The following is a 22214-nucleotide window of genomic DNA, read 5'->3' on the forward strand; positions in this document are numbered from 1 at the left end:
TTGATCCTTCTCTGCCAGTCTGTCTGCTGCTGTGGGGGGGACCTCAGTCACGGTCAGCTATCGAGCAGGCTGGACTCGAACCCAGGACTCGGCCTGAACCCGGAGCAAGCACGTGTACTCAGCCATCCATGGGGGAGATGAAGAAACCATGTTTTTATGCAGGCAAAAGATCCCAGATCCCTTATATATTGCTATCCTTCAGTATAGTTCTTGAGAACACACCTAGTATCCAGGCATTGATAGAAAACAGAATGCGTTGTGCATGGTCTGGCTGCAGGAAACACTTCTTTGAAAGCTTATATTTGGATATTATGGCAGCAAATATTAATTAGCTCATTGAATCACAATGCTATAAGTAGATCTTTCAGATTCGCATTCTGCCACTTTGCACATGTAGTCCCAGGTTATAACTTTATATGCACAGAAAGACAGACTGAGATGTCCTAAGGCGTTTCCATCCCCTGAAACACTGTGATTGGATGAAGAGGTGGTTAATATTTATACCTGCTGCTACTCTTAGCATGGAAGGGCGTTCATTCGAAGGTGCAGTTTACATATCACACATAAACAGTATATCCTCATGCGTCTGTGTTTATACCACTGTTACACTAACACGGCAATTTGGGTTGGTGTTATTTATTTTTTGTTCTGTCAAAAGAAAGAAATGAAGCCATAAATCAAGCCCAGAACAAGCCACAGGGGATATCTGACAGTGCAGCCCCTCGGAGCTTTTGCAAACAAATATTTAAATCGGGTTTTCATTCGATACCCTTGGTGCCACGCAGAAGAGAGGCAGCGCATTTATTTAAGCGGCACACGCTGGCGGGGCCCGGGCGGTCTGGCTGGGCGGCGGGAGGGGCAGCCTGCTCTGGGAGAGGTCGGCGGTGTGCCGCAGCCTGGAGGTGGGCCTGCTTCCTCCTGCGCCCCACGAGCTCGGCGGGTCTCTGCGCCGGGCCTCTCCTGGCACTCCGCGCCGTCGCCGTCCCCTCTTCCCCGGGCTCCCGACAGCCCTGCCTCGATAAAATTGACTGCAGAAGTTGCGGCCGTGTAAAAAAATGCTGTTTTTTTAAAGAAAAAAAAACAACCTAAGCGTTCTTTCCAACAGGTGTGCTCCCCGTCTCTTAAGCACTAATGATACTCGGGAGTATTTGTGTAAACCCCTCTGCAGAAGCTTGATCAGGACTCCGCAGTTCTTCATGCTGCGGGTCTGACAGCGTCTCGGTTCCCTTTCGCCCGAGAGTTCAGTTCCGAGTGGGGCTGCGGTCCTGCTGAGCTCCGAGCGGGTCTTTGAGCCGTGCCTCTCTTACGAGCCTGCTGCTTGCAGCAGTCAGATTCTCTCTCTCCCCCCGGAGACCTGGCAGTAGCAGCTGAGCGCTTTCAGAACGGCGATTAAAACCACATTAAGATTTCTCAAGTGAGGAGGTGTCTGGAAAAGTGAACGTGAACAGTAACAACGGTTCATAAGGCGTTGCATTCATGATTTCGAGTTTATTTTGGGTTTGGGTTGTGGTTCCGTCACCCCTGTTGTTAAAGAGCCATTGTGCAGCTGACGAAGCCAACCACTCTCTAACATATTGGCGGCATCAATAAGTTAATTACTCCTGCTGCAAACTTAACTCTGATTGCCCTAGCGGTTGCTGAACTTGATTCAGCTTTGCACTTCTCTCTTGTGAGCGTTATAACAGGGTAGTCTTAATATAGACAGTAGATAAGAGTGTATGTGTTCGTGTAGGAAATACCCTGTGCGTTGTTCACGCATTGTAGAAAATGTCCTATATGTGTATACATCCATGAACATATTAAAATGAGCACCCCTCCAAGCGGTGCAGTTTTCATGTTATCAGTGCCTTTGTTATAAATACCAATCTTGTGGGTATGCGTCAACATCAGGCGATGATAAACCAGGCCCAGTTTACAACTTCTGCATTCCTGCCATGTTGTGCTCAGTGTTTTGTCTCATTTCATTGACTGCTAATTGGAAAGTGGCAAAGCCATAAAGATGTGTGTGTGTGTGTGATTCACACAGTTTTGTGTTCTGTGAAGCTCTGGAAGGCCTGTTTCCTCTCTCCTCATGCCTCTTCACTCGGAGCATCGCTGTGAGGGCTCAGGGATTTTTCTAGCCCTGCTGGGGACGCTGGGGTGACCCATTGTAGTTGAAAAACGTTTCCGTGTCCGGTAGCTGCCGGGTTCGCAGCGCCCCCCTCTTCCAGTGTGTGTCTGTGCCCATTGGGCTGAACCTCCAAGGGCAGTGGGCAGTGGGCAGTGGGCAGTGGGCAGTGGGCAGTGGGCAGTGGGCAGTGGGCAGTAGGCAGGAAGAAGCAGCTCGTTCCCTGCAGGCCAGACAGAGCTGCAGAGTACACTCCCTTGTCTCAGAAATTTAGAAAAGGGCAGAACGGATCCGTGCTTAGCACACTCAGCCCTGCTCTCTCTCCCGGTTTCTCTCGTCCCTTCTCCATCTGTGTTCCCTTCCTTTTCCCTCTCCGTCGAGATGAATGGCCGCGCTTGACACTTGATGCAGCTCCAGACGCTCCAGGTCAATAGCCAGCTTGAGAGAGCCTTTCCTACCGTCCGCTTAATTAACACTTCCAGGAAGACCGCGGTGACCGCCCGTGGGCCCTCCCTCGACCGGGGGGACGGGCGGCGGGGCCGCTGGGGCCGGGGCGGGAGGGGTTCGGGCGGGAGGGGAGCAGCAGGCGCTCAACAACACCAGCTGGGAAGGGTGGGCCCTCGCCCCCGTCCTCTCCTGCCGGCCGCCGTTGAGCGACCGGTCCGACCCCGTGTGGGAGCGCTTCACATACCGGGGGTCGGGGTAGCTTGGTCCCCACCCAGCGCGATAGAGCCGCGTCAGCTGTTGCCTGACTTCTAGCTCCTCGCCTGGGCCTTCGCTGTGGCCGTTTCCTGTATGCGGCACAGACGCCGCTTCAGGAGCGCCAAATCAATGCTGAGGTGTGTTGCACTAAATCCGCCGTTCAGAGGGAGAGGATGTGCATAGTATGGAAACAAAGTAATGCGCTCAGGCTGGCTCAAGAGCGCAGAAGCACGGACAATTGCAGTGCAAAGGGACAGCAAGCCTATTTGCAATCTCACTCTCCGCGTGGTAAACTGCAGTCCTGCGCATACAGGCTAGACTGTGGGAGGTTGCTTTTAATGAGGAAGGTTAACAGGCAGTAAAGGATGGGAATGCAAGTTCATTAGAGGGACAGTAATGAGCGCGTGTGGCAGGAGCCTAGGTTACCTTTGAGGACGAGCCTGTATGAAACCCCACGAAGTTGGTAAGAGTAGTGCTACGGGCGACAGTGCAGTAAGAAAAGCCAGCCAGATGCGTGTGGTCTCTGACATCTGGAGTTCGAGAGCTTAGTTTTCCCCCCTGTTCTTTGTTAATTTGATTAAATGTTCAACCGTTTCTTAATTGATGCATGTGTGCATATATTCAATTTCTGCACACACACGTGCCATAATTTCATAATTTTGAGATCCTGTCCGATTTGTGCTTTATACACAAGGCAGACTACGTCTGCGCTCCCCTGAGTCCGTGTTCCTTGTACCTGTTCTGAGTTAACGCAGACTTCGGTCTTAATCCGTCTCGGGTTGCTCCGAGCGCTGTTGCAATTGCACGTGAAATAGTTCCCTCTCCATTCTCCTTTTCTGATTTTGGTCACACGGTGGGAGGAGTGGGGGTCCGGGGAGGGGGGGGTTCTGTCCTTCTGAGTCACCGTCCCTTTCTGAGAAGAACAAAAAAAAAAAACATGGAGAGTGAAGAGGGCGTTTAGCAGAAGTGAGCAGTCTGCAGTTCCTCTTTGGGGCTTTGGGTCGCCTCCTGACAGGATCTTGGCAGCGGGAAACATAAACAGCTTCTCTGTCGTTTCATAACTGAGCTGTGGCGCTCCCTTGTTCACAGACACAGCAGTGGGGTGGCTTAAAGGCGCAGAGCACTCCCCATTCCACAGCGGACTGGGGCCGCTGTGCCGGGCGGAAATCCCGGTTCGTATTTTCAGGAGGGATTTGGATTCGTGCGGCGCTGGTGGACACCAAGAACGGAGAGCTGGCTTTTTGAGAGCATGTACAGTAGAGCAATGCTTTTGATCCAGAGACGCCGGGTACAAAAAGCCTGCGTGTGTTTGCGTTGTGAGCAAGCCAATACCTAGCAGTGCAACAGGCCCGGGTGCTCTGTGCTTGACGCCTGAGTGTAGCAAGAGTTGCACAGGGTGTGGAGAATATTTTATAATGCAACTGCGAGCCAACAGATTTAGCTTTGCACAGTATAGCATTGTAATTCCCTGTTTGCAAGCCAGGAATGCTAACACTGGAAAAGAGGAACTGAGTGTGAGGGATTATAAAGCCTGGAACTCGAACACGTTGCATTGGACTCCCACGTTAATGGGGACATATTACAGCCTGGAGCTTTAGAATAGGGAGTTGTAGACATTTGGCTGTAAAACTTTGGAACTGGAGCAAGCACCAGCTCAGCCTTCAGATGTAATTTCATAACTGGTGAATGCAGTTGCCTTCTGTGTACAGTATTCTGGGAAGATTCACTAGTCCCTGGCTTCCCCAGCCTCAAGAATGGGTTCACTGATCTGAGCTCCTTTCTTGGTTGAATGTGGGCAGGGTGTGTTTCAGTGTATGATCATTTCCTTTCACGTGTTGAAATGCCTGCAGAAAGCAACAGAGTTACAACTGCTGGTATTTTGGAAACCTCCAAGCCTTTAGTGTCATTATAAACTTTCTCTGGAGGGAGCAAGTTTTCATAAGTGCAATATGCTAGCTGACCCATTTAATGTTACATGTCTGGAGAGGGAGAACAGAGAATTTGAGTGAGAGTTTTTAGGTCTGAATTACAAACAAGTAATCTATTTCTGTTGCTGAACAGCCTAATCCACTAGATTTTCAGCCATACCTTTTTGTAAGGGAAAAAACGCCCTTTGCTTTTAAAATGTCTTTGTAGAAAACTTCTGTGATAATGAGAAAGGTATGTCAATTCCTCCCTTTTTTCTAGATAAATTTCAAACAGCTGTTTGCATAAAGTGCCATATGTATTTATTTACTGTAAGTAATGTTAATTAATAGTTAACTTCCTGCTAATTTCAGCAGAGGGGCGGTTTTTGTTTGTAGTCTCCTCCAGGCTCTGCATGAGCCCTACAACCTTCCTGGACATTTAGTGCTCCAGCGCAGAGGAAGAGGAAGCTTATTGTTGGATGAAGTGCTGAATTGCTCACAGTCAGGTCTCTGTTGCGTTTTAAGCCAACATCCACACTTAACTGTCCGAATGATTTGCTCAGTAGTGTGTTCCCCCCGGTGTGCTCATTAGTTGATTCCCCACACCAGGTCGTGCCCCCCACCCCAAAATGTGATGGAATGACTATGGTTCATATTCCTCTCAAGGGGTATTTTTGCAGATTTGGGGTAATGTTGGGTAATGCTGTCCTGGGCGTTTTAATGATGCGATTTAGAGTTGAGTGCCACTCAGGGTCTGTGAAACCAGAAAAAGACAAAAGACTTTCAGAGCTGTCAGTGTGACTTCCTCTTTCCCGGGTTTATTTTTCACCTTCGGGGATTGGAGCGCCATTCCTCAAACTCCATGAGCGTCACTCAGCAGCAGGGCGAATCAGGGCTTCCCATGCCTGTACCTGAAGGCCCAGTGTGTCTGCAGGTTTCCTAGGTCTCTGAAAAGCTGGGAGAAGCTGTTGAATTGGTCCCGTTAAGCCCCTAATGAGCTGATTGAGCTTGTAACAAGCTAGAATGGACTGAAAAACGAGTTACCACACTGGCCCTCCAGGAGCAGGTTTGAGCCCCCCTGCCTAAATCATTAACTGCTTTACACCTGGGAGAAGAGTCGTTATTTGATGCGATTAAATCATTGATTCGTTCAGTTTACCTGTTGAACCAGAAGCGCTCGGTGGCGCTGGTTAAAGACTGGGGGGATAGAAGGCGGAAGCTGGAAAGATGGGATTAAGCGGCACAGTGGTGACTGTGAATCACAGCCCCGCTTTCCTGGAGCTCCAGAGCAAGGTTTCAGCCGGTGAGCGCGCGGAATAAGACTTTCCCCCTTTTGTGCTTCCGCAGCGCTGACATGGCTGCCCACTGCTGTGGGCGAGCAGGCGGTTCAATTAAATTCGTTCATGCGAACGCACTCCCTTTTCGGCCCTGTTGTGCGTTTATTCCTCCCTCCCTCCCTCATTGTCCGGCGTCTCAACGCCCAGGGGTGTCCGTGTTTCGGGGGCGCTGCGCCCAGGCTCTTGAGTGCCCACCCCTGCCACAGCTCTCGGCTCTTGTCGCTCCATGGAAAGGTTTTCGGCGCCCACTGTGTGCCAGGGCTGCCTTCGCCCTGACCCATCGGGGTGCTCTTTTCCTTTACACACCCTTTCCTCGCTCCTTTTATTTTCATAGTATCGACATCAAGGCCCCTGCGGGGGTGTGTGTGTGTGTTCTTTGCAATGGGGCAATCACATGATTGCCTGAGGGGGGCTTTAAATTTTAATCATAGAGTCTGCCTGCTGTTCTTGTAGTGACTTTAAAAGCAGCATCAGCTTGACAATAAAAAGGTAATCGTCAATGATATCGTTCTGTCTTTATCAATGTGCTAAAATCGTCCTGACATTCCCCATTATCTCCTTGTTTCAGCTGAGCCTCCCTTTGTCTGCCCCTGTAAATTGTAACCAGACGGAATAAGTTAGAGGGCGCTCAGCTAATCAGCACACAAACTAGGTACAACAGGTGTTCTTCTTTTTTAAACAGGAGGCCCTTCCCATTGGATCTGTTCTGAGTTTTCAAAAGAGAAGGTTTTTCTCTTTTCAGCCTGGTAACGGTTCCTGTGGTAGTTAAAAGCCCTTTGTGCTCCATTTATCTCACTTCGTATTTCTTTCATAATGCAAAAAAAAGAGCCAGAATGTGAAAGGGCTGAGATGCATTTCACTTGTCAATGTGCAGAAACCCATAGCTGACCGAATTCTCTGATCAGTACTATAGCTGCTTCGTTTTCCCCTCAGTCTTATAGCTGCAGATCTGTCTGTCTGAATTTTTTTTGGGGTATGGCGTACCCCCTTCCTCCTCCTGTCAGCTTGAGCAAGGATCTACCACCACGCCTGCCTCGGGTTCAGGAACACAGTCTGGTTAGGGTGCTTTCTCCAGGTAAGAGGCTCTCCAGCCTTTACAGTAAGGCAGTTCTCCACAGCTAGCTTACAGCTAAACCTGCAGCGTCCTTTTTCTTCTGGCCTTTCCTTACCTTGTTTAAAAGCACAGGAAACGCGCGGTTTCCTCTGGTGTGTCCCTCACCCTCACGGCCTCATTGACCTGCCTCTTACGAAGGCCATCTGTAGATGCAGCAATGCCTCCAGTCCACATGCACACAGGGCAGCAGGAAGCCTTGCACGCTTTGTATAAAGTTGTGACTTTGCTGTGCAACACCCATTCACAGATTCCGGGAGGCAGTATTCTCCTGGGAGGTGCTTTGTCGGTCAGTTTGCATTTTTTTTTTCATTTTTTCATTGGCTTCACATAGAGGTCACCTGTCACCACAAAATCCCGTGACCGAAGAGAAACGGGAACATGCAGCTCAGTGTATGCAATTCGGGTCTGTTTGGGTAGAATAAATACACGCCACCGTTGTTATTTGTCTAAAGTGTGGCACTGGGCTGCAAACGTGGAAGGGTGTTTTTGTTTTTAGTTGCTTTGTTTCTCCGGAGCTCGTAGTGAAAAAACGACAGGACTGGCGCAGAGCGAGAGGCCCTGCTGGGGAGCGCAGTGAAGCACGTACTGGTTTCAGAACGTGTTGCTCGCTCGCGCCCGTGATGGGAGAGCGATGGCGGCAGGTCCCACAGTCCGTATTGCCCAGGCCAGCTCGGAAACGTCTGCCCGTACGGACTCCTGCGGCCGGGAGAGAGAGGATGCAGACATGGGCTCTGACAGCTCCACCACGACGGCGGCCACTGCAAACGCACTGCGTACATCTCTTTAATGGCTCCGCTATTGATCCCTCTCCTTGTCCGCACTCAATGCTGATCGATCCCCAGCTCTGAAAGGCTCTCGGGAGGCTAGTTCACATCCTCTTGAGGGGCTGGGGTTGGAAGGGAGAGGGGGCAGGTGTACACTGTTAGCGTGAAGACTGTGTTATTAAATCACCTTGAAAGACGACAGATGGAATGGGTAGATAGAACGAGATGAGCCCGAGGAGAAAGTAAAAAAAAAAGTGTTGTCACTCATTTTAAAAAAAAAGTGGCCTCCAGTACCGTAATGAATGTGGGCTTGCATTTTGGTTCCTTTTTCTCAAAGGGAAATTGAATTGAAAAGAACAAAGGTGTTGTTAATTGATTTCTCTCTTGGGCTGGGTTAAATGGCTGCGGATGTTGTTTTCTGGCCGATCTGCAGGAGGTTGACGTTGAGGTGAAACTTGTCGTTCTGTTGCTGCGGAGAAGACATTTGAGTAATGGAGTAACTAAAAAAAAAACAGGTCACCTGGGTATGCATAGCTCCGATTCTTGCAAGCCAGTTAAAAAACACAAGCGCTCGGTTGGAGATATTCAGGGGGCAAAAAAACATTCTGCCTGGGCATTGATAAAGCTGTTTTAGAGACCCGCGGGGGACAGCTTCGTTTTCAGGGACTGCAACCTCCTGCTTTCCTTTGCGTCACTGAGAGCTTCTGCTTGTCTCGCGCCAGTTTCTCGTGTTTTTGGCGTTGGGTTTGTTTGATGCGTCACAGCTCAGGTTAGTGCTTGCCGTGGTTGACCCGAAAGACATCCAGCAGCTAAAACGCAAACGTGTCTCCAGGATAGGTTAAGAAGGAAAAAGTGGGTGTGTATTGGGGGGGGGAGGTTGTTTCTGATGTGGGAATTGGATTCTCTCCCCTCACCAGCCACCGAGAAATGCCCGGAGTTCGAGGATGTGAGCTACCCTGCAAAATTACGGTCCTGAAAAATGTCTCGAGCTGGAAACGTGTTCCCTGAGTTTTGGACAGATTTTAAGTGTAAGGTTACGAGCGCAAGAACGGTGTCAGCATCACTCAGCCTGGCCTATGTGCGCCTTTAGCTCCTGTCTAACTTTATCAGCCAGTAGCGTGTCTGTTTTCGAGCCTGACACATTGAAATTGCTTCAAGGAGCTGTCCGAGCCGAGCACACTTCTCACTGAGCGATTGTCCAGAGTCTGCAGACCTAATAGGAAACATCTGCTGCAACACCTCAACACAATAAAAATCAATGTACAGAGGTGCATAGAGATGACGGTAGTGTTGATGGAGATCGGCGTCGAAAAATAGGCAGATCTTTCAAGAACTAATAATAATTGACGTTCAAATGCATTTTTTTTTCTGTCATCTGTCACGTAATATGTTGGAATTGCCAAAGATTTGTGTACGAGGCTCTTAGTGTTATTGCATTTAGGCAGGATAATCATCAGCGATTTAGCTCTGCCATTAGTGTTAGGTTTTGCACAGCTTTAGCCAGTAGTATCTAGTGCCGAGGTCTCTATTAATGCTTAATCCCTGTGCAGAGAGCCGATGAACAGCCTGCTGTGTTGTTATTGCACATATGGCTTTCTGTGTGTTTACAGAGGGACACTGCTTGACCAATTTCCTTTCCTAGAAGCCTGCTGCAGGATGTTAACATTTCTGAGCTGTGCTTCTCTCCTGCCCATGCAAATGGTTAAAAGCTGAAGCGCTTCTTGGGTAGTGAAGAGTTGTTTTGATGCCTTCTGTAATGTGAGATCTGGCTGATATTAGTGAAATGTAATGGGGACGTGAGAACATATCGTGCCCCTGTATCATTTAAACACATATTCAAAACTGCGCCTTTTTGCAGATTCTGAACATTAGCATCTTTAGACAGTCTTGGTAGTTTATGTACTGTAATGAAACAACACGCATGTGATGCCCTGTGCATGCTTTAAAAGAATGGCCCTGTATATGTACTGCTTCATGTATATTTTCTGGGGCTCAGATTGATTTGTACAATTTTGCTCACAGTGTATTTTGTACCGGTGTTACACTGTGCTGATGTATAGGGGGTAGCAGGGAGTAGTTGGGTAGGGATTCGCACCCATTTTCAGAAGTGCAGAGATCCTCACTGTGTTGCACCCTTGGGCTTGACGTCCTCCGCTGATTGCTCCTCTCCAGTCCCAGTGAGGGGGATAGCTCTTTTGGAAGAGCCCCTCATTCAGGAGGAGGTTGTGTACTGTCAGTTTGCTGAATACTGCAGAAGCTGGGATGAGCTCTGGTCCAGTGAGATGTTTGAGCATGTGAAGGTCCTTACCGCTGTGCTGTAGCTCAGAAAAACAACATGTTGCAGCTCTGGATTCATTCCAGAGAAAGAGGACCAGACACTGTGCGTTCTCAGGCTTGGAGGAATGTCCTGCTCAAACAGGCCTTGACACCTGAATCTTTTCAGTCTTGTGTAGAGGAGAACTGATTAAAGCCTTCAAAAATCAACAAAGCCTTTATCAAAGTAAAGCCATTGGACCTCTTCAGATTCAATACTGCACCACCGGGAAGTGCTTTTGAGACTGAAAATAAAGAAGGCACTTTTTAACTTTTTTTTGTAACCTTTCTTCTAATTCTTGTTTGTTTTTTAGAAACAAAAAGTTGTGCCCTGAAACAGAGCCTCAGTGAACCCCAGACCTCTTTTCTGAAAGTGCATTTAAAGGATCTTTACTTTAGAAGCGATCCTCTGTAAATTTTGCTTAATGCTTTATTTCTGAGCTGTCAGGTCAATTCATTTGAAGCTTATTGATTGAAAAGGCCATCGTCTTATGAGCTCAGGGACTGAGATGTATGGTTTGCGGGTGTTTAAAGTTAAAGAAGAATAAACTAATAAAAGTGAGGCAATAAAAAAGTTCACAGGCTTCACTCTAATTCAGTTATAATGGTCCAAGCATGCCTTCATAAGCTTTTTTTTATTTTACTGCAACTGACAGTAAATCAGTGTCATTAGATGCGCTCTGTACCAGAAAAGAAAACCCACCCTGAGTTCTGAGACCAGCCAGGCTTGTTTGTTCCAGTTTCCTGATTGATTGCACTCACAGCAGTGAAAATTTTACAGATAAACTTACAGTGAACTGAAAAACATCTTGGAGAGGTATAAAAAATTTTACACCAAAGATTTGGCGATTATCACCGCGGTGCCTCACTCTGTTCATAAAATGTATAATGATCCGCGTTGGCTGGGGGCTGGGGCGATCCACATTCACAGCTGCATCTGGCCAGGCTTTTTGAAGACCGATCTCAAAGCGTGCAGAATTGAACATGCACATCTGGTGTAGGAATGCTGAGTAACCCAGCGCTGTGTCATCGCAGTCCCTTCCTGGTCTTGATGTGCATTGATGGGAAGAGACTGTGCACTGTACCCTGCATGGCCCGCGTTTGTGTTGCATGTGGTTTTGCAACTTTTACCTGTCACTTAGCTCCTGACTGACACAAGGCGTGCTCCGGTTTCGATCTTGTCATTTTAAATTTTCCTGCTGCAGGCTGGAAAACTACGCCCCTAATTTCTGACTAGCGGCCTGGTGCTGCCCTCCTTCAGTGTGTGCGTTCTAGGTGACTCGCCTGCAGCTCAGAAGTTCTTACAGTCCAGATTCCTCCCGCGGGGCTCCTGGCTTTGCCTCCACATGCAGGAGACGGCTCTTCGGGACGAGCAGTGACCAAGCCTAGATTAGCCTGGCTTCCAGAAAGGGCCCAGTTGTGCCTTCGGGCAGAAGGTGTCTGTGAAAGAAAATAAATCTTTTTTGATCGCTTGCCGCCCATCAATCCTGTGCAAACAGTGCGAGGTGTCCTGAAAGCTGTGCTGTCCTTGGGGGGGTTTTGTGTTCCAGAATGAAGCTGGTATTTTTTTTTTATTTTGCGTTTTGCTCATAGTTTTAAAAAAAAATAGTTTTGATGTCGGATTTGTATGGATCAGCGCGTCTCTTTGATTTTTTTTTTCTGTCCCTCACTCGTGTGTCATCATTATGCTGTGAATAAAAGGCGAGTTTAATAGTCCTTAAGGCATTTTTTTTTACCAGCAGTGTTTGATTATCTTACTTTCTCTGGGAAGGAAAATCGAACGCCTGCTCTTGTCATGACACTGGGTATTCACAGTGAGCTTCACAAGCTGTTGATTTAAAACTAAAAGGAAATGAATGAGGACTCTTTGCCTGGCTAATGCCTGTTCACATATCTGTTGACCTGCGTGGGCTGCTGTATAGGTCCCAATCCTCTCATTCAAATGCCTGAAAACAGCTTAAGGAGGCTGGATTTCCTTTAGAGACCACATTATGGTCAATCCGAAAGAGATTGTTGCCTGTCAGAGGCCTGCTAAAGTGAGCCCAGTCCTGTGGGTATCTGTCACTGCAGCATCTTTGAATGGGGTGAATTCTTCTTCACTGGCAAGTGGAACCTGCAGCTGGGTAGAATCTGAGCTGTGCTGATGGAGACATGGAGGATAGTTCCACCTTGCCTGCCGTGTGGCATGGTTTAACCAGTTTAAGTACAGAGGATTTCCTTTTGTCTGTGGAAGGAACAGTGGTGCACCTCTCCCGTCATCCAGCCTTCAATACACCGACCTGTGGGGTCCTAGATCGTTGCCTTATGTAGCCATTCCTTCGCAAGCCTTAGGTTCTTCATCATTGAGGTGTTCTTCAGCAGCAGGGTCAGCTCGGGTACAGCTGGAGACCCGTAAGTATTGCGACAGAATACAAGCGTCGAGACCCCAAAGGTTGTCCACCTCCTTCTTGGTCAACATGTCCACCTGACCAAGACTGCAGACTGATTGCACCCCCATGCACTTTGCTTCACATTTGTGCATCTTGTGTGGCCAATTCTGCCCACTGGCTCCAAGCCAGGAAAAGGTCATGGTGAAGCAGACCCTAGATTAATATGCTCACGCATTTCCATTCATTCACACGAGCTCCCACAGCTTTTGCTAAACCACTTTTGTGCAAAAGGACAGTATTGCAAACATTGCATATGTGTAATGTGCATAATATGTAGCAGTGCGGTGCATTTGAATACAGTACAGTGTGACACGTCTATCGCAGTACAGCACACTCTTCCTGCCTGTCTACGCACACACATGCATGCATTAGCAATTTCATGGTTCTAGAGAGAGCTTGTGCGCTCCGAAGATTTCAAAGATTCTACATCCAACATGTCAGGCTGTGCACGAATGAAATGCTTTCAAATGTGGAGTGTAAATACATTCCAACTTTGAGTTGTCTTTTCTGCCCCATCACACACACACACACACACTTCTCTCCTCCAGAAGCCCTGCAGATAAGAGTGGAATGTGCCATGTCTGGCCCTCCATCTCCCTCACCAGCAGTGTGTTGGGGGGGGGGCATGTTTGGATTGGCTCGGGTTTCAGCGGAGATGTGCTGGAATGAACCACTGCCTCATTGGCACCCTGACCTCTGGGGTCGCCTCTCATTACAACATGAAACAGAAATGTCACTGGCCCTCCTGCTAAAGCCATTTGTCTTGCTGGGTTATCTGCCCATGGCTGTGCCGGTACCCACCTGGTCTGTCCTGTGACCTCCCACCCAAGAGCCAAATTTAAACCCCATTAAGCCATAAACAGTTTCAAACAAACTTGCCTACTGCTGAAAACTGACCGGGCACTGTGTGTTTGGTTTGGTTTTCTTGTCATTTTTCTTTATGAAGCTTAAGCGTACACTCCACAGCTGTAGCTTGAAATTCGATTGCCTGTTTTTTAATGTCATGGGCTGTTTGTAGCTGAGAGAAGCTGCCCCAGTTGGAAAGCATGGTGACTCACTGAAACAAACTCCTGCTTTATTTATTTTTTTCTGTGCAGTTGTGAGGACAGGCCTAACAGAGCACCGCCAAAATACCTCGAATAGTTTAGAATTCATAAAACAAACTGCCTACCCTGATCTGCTGCGTTCTTCAGCCCTAGTGAAAATGAAGAGGCGATCTGTACACTTCAGGGAAGCCTGTGCGTGTTTGAACTTTTAATTTACGTTCTGTGCTGGAGTTTTATGTGAATTAAAACTTTTTTTTTTTTGCTCTGTAGGAAAGGCCTTACCACACTGTGCCCTGGAGCATAAATAAACAAACACCGGCCTTCTTAATGATGGCAAACAGCTTTAAGCACTGTCGATTGATAGATTGAATGTTCACTTAGGGCAGTTCCCAGGAATACCTCGCTGAAAACCCTTTCTTTGGTCTTTGCGGTTATTCATTGTTTTTTTAATCTTCCTCTCCCGAGTCATCCATAACAATATAAAAAATTCATCAGAGTCGTGGCAAAAGCAGATTAATAAATGTCTGAATATAAATCTTAGAACAATCATTTTTAATGCTCACCTCATAAACCCCAGGAAAAGAATGGGTTGAGCTAGCAGCTTCTCAAACCAGCGGGTGAGGTTTGTTCTGGGTGCTGTTTGTTATTAGTAGATTCGGCTCTGTTTTACCACAGAGTTGAAAGTGCACACAACAGATAACCCTTTACTTTGCAGAATGATAAGCAGGCGATAAGCCTATTAGCTCTACATAAGGATAAACAGTTTGTTTTTTTTAAATGTTCTTGTTTTTTTCCCAAGTGGCTGGTGCCAAGCAAATTTTTACTATAGCGATTCACCAAGCACCAGCGAATTCCAATGAAAGCACGAAAGCCTGGTTTCTTCTGAGATTGCTTCAGTGACGTGGTCAGCTGGCCTTGGGTATTATTATTTTTCTGAAATTGTTACCTTGATCTGTGGTTCATTGAGCTGCTGTGATTATATTAGAAAAAACATCATACACACGGAGCATCAAAAGACTCTTCTTGCTCTGTTCCTGCACTTGTGTAGTTAGGGAAAAAAGTATCTGGATTGTGGATATTGGTGTTTTAGGCACCATTTTGATTAATTTATCAGCTGTGACTGCCTCGTGTTACACTTAAGCAATTTTGACTGCATAAGCACTAAATCACCCCACTGAAGGAGTTGATAGAGCACAGGTGAGCGAGCCTGTTGAGTGTCCTGTCTGGTGAAAATCAGGAAAGAATACCCTGAAAAAGGAGCCAGTACTCCCCGCTTATGAACCACATCAGCAGGCTGGGCTGGCCAGCAGTGAAGCCGAGCCCTCTTCGGTGAAGAATCCGGGTTTTGTGTCGGTCACCCTGCTGGACATTGGCGAGTGTGGCTCGGACTTGAGAACAGAGTTGTGTAGAACAGACAGAGCGATGGGGAGCTCCAGGAACGACGGTCTGGGCAGCAGTGGCCCATGAAGTGTGAGATGGCATTCAGACTGCAGGCCGCTACATGGAGGCCAGGTCCTGGGAGCTCACTTGCTGCCCTTCCTGCAGTCACAGCAGGATGAGCCAACATGCCAGCAGAGCCGCACACCCAGGCTGCTCCTGTGGCATCATCCTGACTGAGACTCGTTAGCGGCGCTAATTAGCACTGGTGATGAAGGGACCAGGCTTGGGGACCCGTGCTCTAAAGCACCTGCTCGCACCCATTGAGGAGCTCGCTGCATTGCCCTAAGGCAGAGGTCCTGGTGACCCACAGCCTGCTGGTTTGTGATGCAGCCGAGCCCTCAGTTATACCATCATGCCCTGCCTTGACTTCAGTTTCATTTGAACTGTTTGTTCCAGATCTCACACGCATTGGAGCTTCGACCAGTGGGTTGTGTGAAGGAAAGGGAGCTTGCTTGCTGTTCTCCCTGCAGTCACATGCTAACAGAACTGCACACATACACGTGTGCTATGTTTTCCACACATGTAACACCGTCCTTCTTGTGAGATGAGCTGCCCTGCTTGGCAGACTTGAGCCCTGTTGAACGTCTGGTGCCATAAGCTCAGGAGTGCAGGAGCCTGGAGCTCAGAGCCCAGTGAACAGGCACGTGCTTGTCTGGGCTTTGTGAGAGGAATGGGACAGAACCAGTAACCTGGTGCAAAGCACGTGTCCCCGGTGGACAGCTTGTGCTGAGTCCAGCAGTGGTCAAGCCCTCTACTAGCTCATGACTCTCACAGTAGACCTTCTTTCGACAGACCCTGTTAACTTCGTATGTTAACTTGCATTATTCTTTTAAGCTGTATCCTTTCAATAAAATGTCAACATCTGCTACAAAATGGAATGTTTTTATCAGAAAAGTAACTTTGGGAATTTGGTGCAGTTGTTAGTGATTGTTCTTTTTTTGCTCAGCATGTTGTTTCTTCGGTCTCTAGTTTCCAAGCATAATCATTTGAACTTTCAAATCGCACTTTGAAATCTAAGGGCAAAAACATTTCCCTTTTTTCCCCTCGCCATTGTATTTTTGCTTTGGATAATTTACATAGTGCTTTGATTTCAGAATTTATCTTCTGTGTTTTTCTCTTATTAAAGTAAAACCATGTGTCTCTGGCCTGTTGAAAAACTTTACCTAGCTCTTCTTAACCAATCATGAAAAGGAATATTTTTGACTTAAAGCAGCTTTAATGGTGCAGAAGCTAGAAGCTTTTCCTGTTTAGAAATTGTCCTTTAAGACTATAGTTTTGCCCCTCTGCAGCATTTCTGCATAATGTAAGAGACCGGGTGGTAGTATGCAGCTAAAGCTGTCCTTTAGATATTGCAAAGGCATAAGACAGCCTGCAGACGTCTTATAGCACAGGGTTGATTTTTTTTTTTTTCACAGCCACTTGGAAATGGGAATGATGTGAGCTGCTGAATTTTAGCCCTGGAATAGTAACCAACTGAATGAAGGCGTTGTGTTAAAAAGGAATAAAAGACAGTAATTTTGTATAAAGCAGGCGACGCACACAGCATCGTGCACAAACCGCAGAAGGATTGTCGATCGTTTTCATTGTCTTTTTTGTGTCTTTCCCATGCACGAGTCCATATGGATTTTCCCTTAGGTTTGTGTTAACGGTCCTCTCTTTGCAGCCGCTGCTCTGAAAGCCTGCGTGGGACTCCTTCACGCGTTTGTGGCTGCGGCACTCCTTAATGGTGCCGTGCATCCTACTGGAGGGCGAGCTGGCGACAGCATTGTTAGTTCCACACTGCTCCCCCCTTGATGAATAGTTTTTGGGGGGATCGCAGGCTGGGGGAGGGGGGGGGGGGACGCACCCACCTTCCTGCCGCTGCACCTCTTTAGCTGCCTCCAATGTGCAGCGGAGGGCAGGCAGGCACCCTCGACCCCCGCCTCATTTATTTGGGTGAGCCCCGTCAGCGCCTGTCGCAGGGCCCATGATAAAGTGCAGCTTGGTAATTGCCCTGCAAGGCAGCCGGGTCAGGGGGAGAAAGCAGTGGGGGTGGGGGTGGGGAGCTGTATGTGTAGGTGGGGGGGTTGCTTGACAGGGAGAGAAATTGCCCTGTGCTCTTCTCCAGTTTGGCCGCCCCGTCGTCCCGGAATTGCACGGTGAAGTCTTAATGTTGTCAGACCAGGACTTCTCCTCTCGGAGGAGGAGGAGGAGGAGAGCTGAAAGGGAACAGGTTGCTGCTGCTCCATAAAGCACACAGTGGGAGAGAGATTTACTCAAAGGCTGAAAGAGCACGGCGCTTCTGTTTGCATTTTTTTTGCATTGGCTTATCTGCCCGTTTGTAAGGCTAGTGTTTAATTCAGAAGCCATTTGTGTAAAAAGCACACCTGGATATTCTGCAGATGGGTGACCGTGTTTGGCACACATGGGTGTATGTCTTATAGTCATTGAGGAAGCCTGCTGTGCTGGAGAAGGAGCTTTGATTTTTCTGTGAGTGGAGATGAAAAAGTAGGAAGTGTGTGAACGAGACGGGAGGTCAGGAGGGTAATCTAGACTGGAGGCAATGGGGAGAGGACGTTTACAGAGCTAATTGTTGTGCTGCCGATGGGTTTGGGGAACTGGGTTTCAGGAGACAGGCGCTGGTGCTGTATGGTGCTGTATGGACTGCCTGCCCCAGCCAGCAGCTTGTGTTTGGGCCTTCAAGTAATTGAGGAGCCTTTCTCCCGCACGGGCTGCAGCTCCTGCTGGTAACGCCACCCCCTCGCACTCCCGCGAACTTGAGGCGCGCGCGTCTATCCGTTCAGGAACGTACCCGTTTCTCTCTGTCCGCGAGGGGGCGGCAGCGCGGTGCTCCCAGATCAGAATCGGAACTCGGGGTTCGGGCCCCCACCGGGACGGGACGCTAGGAGGCTCTAGCCCTGGAGCGCTGGGGTCTGCAGTTGCTGAGCAGGTGAGGGTCCTGACGCATCCCGCTCCCAGGAAGCGTGTAGAGGTGTGTGCGTGAGGGCGGGGTCTCCCCTTGCCACTCTTTCTCCCGCCCAGGATACTCTCTCGCCACAGGAACTGGGGGAACAGTTTCACTCGGTTGACTTCCACCCCCCTCCTTGATGCCCAGAGCCTTTCCGTTCTTCAAAAAGAACATCGCGATCACACTCATACCACTCAGGAAAGCAAGTCATGAATAGTTCATAGTAGTGCAGTGTGAGCTTGCTGTATGCCAAGCTGTGGAAGAGCATCATGTCATGTAATTAAAAGCCTCTTCTCCAAGACCCGTGTGCCTAAAGCCTCGTCCTCCCGATGGCTTCATGCGCTCCTTCAGCATGGGGGTTGTCGGCGGAGGCGTGTGGTCCGTGACGGGCTGCGGGCTCCGCGCCGGTGTGCTGTGTTGTCCGGGCAGCCTCCGCGGCGGTGCCGGGGCTTGGCAGCGGCTGGTGCGTGTGGGCTCGCTGGTTCCATCCCGGAGCCGAGCTGCAGCCCACAGTTCGCACAGTTGCGGCTGCACAAATTAGGATCTCAATTTAATGGCATCTTGCCTTGGGCTTAGTAGCTCCCTAGTGGGTTTGGAACATTAACAGCAACAGCAGAAAGAAAAATAAAATAAAAACGGTGCCAGTTTTGTGATGAATCCGTCTAGATGGAGAGGTGTGTGCAGGTCCGGAGATCTCTGCTGCTTTGCGCTGGTGAGAGAAGGCACAGGTGCCTGCAGACTGGACTGTTTGTGGTCGCAAGCCCGATTTAGGCGCGTGGTGCAGTGCTGACATCCTCTTGGCCAGCTGCAGAGTCATTTGTTACCTTGTAAAACAAAACGGCAAGTTAGAACACAAAGTCAAGTCTCACAATTTCAACCCCTTCTTTCCTGATTTTTTGGTTTTGAAGACCAGCACTGTTGCAATAATTTTTGTTTTGTATATACAGTATATCACAAAGTTCAAATTTCTACCTTTTTCTCCAGCTTAGGCCTAGATCAAGACTGCATTGTAACTTAGCCTATGGCAATACGCTGTTATTGATGTAGTAGGAGTTTGTGTCCCATAAATTGGTGTGCGTTTTTTTTATGATGATGCTTTTTCACCTTCGTAAAGAATAGGAGCGTGCAGTTGGTAGATACGAGCCTGGGACAGCTCCAGTGCACTTGGAAGAAAATCTCTGCTGAAAAACTTCTGGTTCAGAAATCGGAAGAGGTTGCTACTATTTTCCCTGCTTTGAGTTTGTAGTGAAGAAAAGGACTGGCATTGCAGTTGTGGTCCGGTGTGTCTGGACGCTGCCCGGTGCTTTGGGTTTTGCACACTCAGGAGCCCTGCGGGCGCGAGGCAGCGTGCAGCGTGCTCCTCAGCCCGAGTCCCTGTTTGCCGAGGGAAGAAGAGGAGGGCCTGGCAGCAGATTGGACAATTTATCAGCGCAGGGGTGCTGGGAAGCTTCCGAGCTGCCCAGGCGGAAATTTAATTAGAGAGACGGAGATCGCAAGGAGACTGGAGGGCAGGTGACAAACCACGACAAGCCAGGCAGGCTGTTTTTATTGATAGTGTCCTGTGGAACACGCCGGAGAGGCTCTGCGCGAGGCTTCTGAAAAACACCGTGCATGTGTGAGAGCCACGCAAACAGCTCTGTGTCGTTCGCTTACGTGACTCTCAAACCTACAGGAGAGAGGAGGAGCATTCAGAGACTAGCAAAGAGCGTTCTGCAGTCCTGTGTCAAGTGATCAGTGTGGCAGTGAAACCTGTATTTGTAAATGGATGTGCCCTGTTCTTCAGACTGCAGTGCCAGTGTACGGCTCACTGTAACCCTTCCTTCAGAGTGGGTGGTGGATCTGAGGTCCCTGAAATGTGCCAGAGTGGATTGCCAGAGCGTCATGTGAACAAGGTCTCCTCAGCGCCTTCACTCCCTCTCACCCAGTTGTATTAAACGAACGACCTGTGATGAAAGTTGTCACCTGGCACATTCAGGAACGTACTCCTGTGAGGCTGGGCGGGATTCAGATGAAGCAGGCCCTCTGCCAGCCGACCAGGGAAAAGGGTAAAGGAAGTGAGTTTTAGAGCAGCACGCTTTTTTTTTTTATCGGCTTCATCCCATAAAATGATTGTGGGAAAGAATTATTGCATGAAATGAAAGCATGATGTTAATCATTTTTTTTAAACTGCTACGTTAGCCAGTTTTTGGGGCTGTGTGGAACTAAAGTGCCTCCACAGAGTACTTGAGTTAAGGAAAACGGAATTGAAGATGGTCACCCAGTGAAATGGCTACTCGAAAGAAAAGGTATTCTTTAGAAGGTAGTGTATAGTGTGAGGGGCTACAGAAACTGATTCTTATTGACATGGAAATCTAACACCTGTCATGAGAATACAGTATAATTCTGTAAATTACAGTGGCTTTTCAGCTGAATAGGAAAATGTTTTTTTCAGAGGTTTTTCTTCTGATTTTTTCAAATTAAACAGTATACCAAGTGGACAGCTACAAAGCTCTCGCCCCTGCAGTGCATATAGCACCAGTCTTTCATTTCTTCAGCGAGGAGGAAATCTGATAGTTTTGTTAAATTGGGTATAAGCACGATAATAACATAAGAGCTCTTTAGTGTAAGTCATAGCTTTATTCCAATATAAGTTATAATCCATTGCTGCATGGTTCTGCCCGTTTGAATCAGGCCCTTCACAATGCATAAGGCCTTGTTACCACAAACAGATGTAAATTATTTACAAAAGTTGCCTTAGATTAAAGCTCAAACTTTGATAGTTTTGTGATGTTTTCACTTATGAGGTCATAACACAGTTTAAGGGAATCAGCCCTCAAGACAATCAGTCTCTTCATTTTCATATCCACAGTCTGGAATCCACAGGAGTTGGGGTGTGCCTGGTACTGCATGTATTTATCATATTTGGTGTAAAAGTTAATGCTGTGATACTTTTTACTTATGTCTGAGGACCAACTTGCCAGAGAAAGAGTTTCTTTTGGAGAGGGCTTACTTATTTCTGCATTTTATAAAGCTGCATTTCTGTTACTGGAATGACGATTCTTCTTAAACGATGTCATACTGGTCTTACAAATGGTCCACAGTAAAGAAGTGCCACAGATTTTCATCAAGATTAAATCTTCTCCCAGCTCATGTCCTCCCCCGAGTGATCCTGTTCCTGTGAGGGTCCTTGTGCCTCCTGCTCTGTCATCCTTGAGTGATCTTGTGCCTCCTGTTTGTATCTTCCCTGAGAACTCTTGTTCCTGTGAGGGTCCCTGTGCCTCCTGCTCGTGTCCTCCCCGCGCGCGCTCTTGTGCCCCCTGCTCGTGTCCTCCCCGCGCGCGCTCTTGTGCCCCCTGCTCGTGTCCTCCCCGCGCGCGCTCTTGTGCCCCCTGCTCGTGTCCTCCCCGCGCGCGCTCTTGTGCCCCCTGCTCGTGTCCTCCCCGCGCGCGCTCTTGTGCCCCCTGCTCGTGTCCTCCCCGCGCGCGCTCTTGTGCCCCCTGCTCGTGTCCTCCCCGCGCGCGCTCTTGTGCCCCCTGCTCGTGTCCTCCCCGCGCGCGCTCTTGTGCCCCCTGCTCGTGTCCTCCCCGCGCGCGCTCTTGTGCCCCCTGCTCGTGTCCTCCCCGCGCGCGCTCTTGTGCCCCCTGCTCGTGTCCTCCCCGCGCGCGCTCTTGTGCCCCCTGCTCGTGTCCTCCCCACGCGCTCTTGTGCCCCCTGCTCGTGTCCTCCCCGCGCGCGCTCTTGTGCCCCCTGCTCGTGTCCTCCCCGCGCGCGCTCTTGTGCCCCCTGCTCGTGTCCTCCCCGCGCGCGCTCTTGTGCCCCCTGCTCGTGTCCTCCCCACGCGCTCTTGTGCCTCCTGCTCGTGTCCTCCCCGCGCGTGCTCTTGTGCCCCCTGCTCGTGTCCTCCCCGCGCGCTCTTGTGCCTCCTGCTCGTGTCCTCCCCGCGCGTGCTCTTGTGCCCCCTGCTCGTGTCCTCCCCACGGCGCCCGTGGGCCCAGGTGTTTCTGGGGGACGCCAGGCTCGCTGCGCGTGTGCCTCCTCCCTGGTCCCGCCCTGCACCAGACACAATGGCCATTAGTGACTCGGCAGTGTGTCGCACAGGAGGGGCGGGGGAGGTGGACAGTGGGAGTTC

At 49.1% G+C, this 22214-nt stretch overlaps 1 protein-coding gene across 4 annotated transcripts in view; it reads left to right on the forward strand.

Annotated features, from left to right (window-relative positions):
- Positions 1-22214, forward strand: part of raraa (retinoic acid receptor, alpha a) — a 157418-nt gene that overhangs the window by 21203 nt on the left and 114001 nt on the right. The gene's annotated exons all lie outside the window — the stretch shown is intronic.

Source organism: Lepisosteus oculatus, chromosome 28, assembly GCF_040954835.1.
Source record: "Lepisosteus oculatus isolate fLepOcu1 chromosome 28, fLepOcu1.hap2, whole genome shotgun sequence".
Classification (NCBI taxonomy): Eukaryota; Metazoa; Chordata; class Actinopteri; order Semionotiformes; family Lepisosteidae; genus Lepisosteus; species Lepisosteus oculatus.